Source organism: Silene latifolia, chromosome Y, assembly GCF_048544455.1.
Source record: "Silene latifolia isolate original U9 population chromosome Y, ASM4854445v1, whole genome shotgun sequence".
NCBI lineage: Eukaryota > Viridiplantae > Streptophyta > Magnoliopsida > Caryophyllales > Caryophyllaceae > Silene > Silene latifolia.
Genome location: NC_133538.1, coordinates 59,824,113 through 59,826,340, shown reverse-complemented (window position 1 = coordinate 59,826,340; position 2,228 = coordinate 59,824,113).

Below are 2,228 nucleotides of genomic sequence, written 5' to 3'. Positions count from 1 at the left end.
AACAAAATCCTTCACGCAGACCCCTATTTTTCTTCCCTATTCACACACATGATCTAAAACAATCTCATCCCTTGAAAGATCAATCCTTGTCTTCGAAACTTCTCTCAAATTTATCCAACCAAGTGAAAAACCAAACCTCTACTTCTAGAAAAAATCACAATCCAATGGAAACTAATCCTTGCTCTCGTCAATGTTGTTAGAATTAAGATTTTACTTTAATTTGGATTGATGTGGTCAAGATTAAGTTTGTCAGTATGATCTTTTGAGTTTTCTTATTATTATTCATGTTACCTATATGTTTTAATGCAAGCGATATTTTGCTGATAAATAACATTATTTATCATCACTATCCTCGTTAAACTCATCACCCTCCACAAATGCACCCTCCCTCCATCCCACTAATTTACCCACAAAATAAATCATCAGCCACTGTGATTAGTTCTTACTACTTGAAACAACCTCCAATCCACTACCACTATCACTACCTTTCTGCCACGTTTTACATCTAAGAAGTCATAAATCACATTCACCTCTAAGAAACACCAATCTTTACTCAAGATGATATGGATCATCGTCTCCCTTATCGAAGACAATTTATTTCTCCTTCAACAAAGAAAAGTTTAAGAAACAATCTTCCCTTTTATCTCTCTCTCTTTCCCTTCCTAGTCTTTCTCTTCCCCTCCCCTACCTGTTGGGAAATGTGTCCTCAACAATAGTGCGATTACATGATTTAAATATCATTATTAAATCTCATTTTAAGAATACATGTGGGATGTAATATTTTACAGTCAACTGGTCCACACATATCGGTAATGATTGGTTGACTAGAGTTTGACATTCTTGTCGTCGTGCGACAGTGGTGATCAGTTGATCCTTAGGTCATACCTATAGGGAAATACTCTTAATTGATTATTTAATTAATCGTATACTGATACGAGTTAATTAAATTGCTTAAAATTGACGGATGATTTTGTGAGTATAATTTACGTATCTTATTGTAAATATGATTAAATGAGACACGGTCTAAGTAATCGAATTGTTTTATTACTTAGATGAAATCATTGTTTACAGAAACAATTGAAACGGAATGAATAAATTATTATAAATACAGAATGTTGTAATTTATAATTTGGAAACATTTTGGCACGAGTAATTACAAATTACTAGTCAATTTTGTAAATGACATATTTTATGAGTATGTTGATTTTTAATATGTTAAAAATACATTACATTGTGACATGTCATGTAACATGTTACATGTGACAAAATTGACAAATGACAAAATAAAATGGACCATCCATTTTATTATGAAAGTGCCAAAATTAGAGGGAGTGTTGGGTTAATATTGTGTTTTCATATTAGTGGAAAACATAATTATTAAAGACTACCTACTAGCCTTGCAAGCCTAAGCTTTTGAGAAGAGCAAAAACAAAAGGCATTGGGCATACTACCCAATGCTCTTTTTTTTCGGCCACCCACAAGAAAGAGAGAAGAGCTTTTCTCTTTTACATTATTATTCATTCTTCCCATCTAATTTTCTAGAGTAAGAAAATGCAATAAAAACGCTCTACAATTTATGATAATTCTAGAGAAATAAACTCACATATACTCCCTCTTGACCGAGATTTTCAAGAGTAAAATGCAATTTATTTGTGTCAATTTTATAGTAAAACTAATATTATTACTAGATCTAAATAATATTAGTTATTAAGAGATTTCCTTGGGTATATGCTTTTGGGAGGGATTCTATACTTGAATCCTTGTTCTTCCATTTGGAGAGCTCAAGAACAAGTGAGTAGGTGAACTCACTTGTGCCCATAAATCCGAAAATCACAATGTAAGATGATGGTTTCTTCTCTATATTTTATATTGTTTGCATGCATAAGATCACTTGTTAATTTTATGACAAATTAAATTAAAGCATATATGAATATGTTGAGTATATAGATCTACTTTTCCTTCAATCGGTATCAAGAGCCATGGTTGTTTGCATGCAAATCGGTTAAAAGTTTTTCCGAGTTATAAAGATTAACATATAAAACTTGTAAAATTTGTGTTATTATGATATATCACGAAATTAATTCATGCATGTTAAAATTTCTGGTCCTAAAATGTTTTAGGATATTTTGGTTAAATTTACGGATTTTTATTGTTCATATTATACAAGAATGACATTTAAATATGATTTTATTAGTAAAAATGTCATTTTCGGTCTAAAATTAGCTATA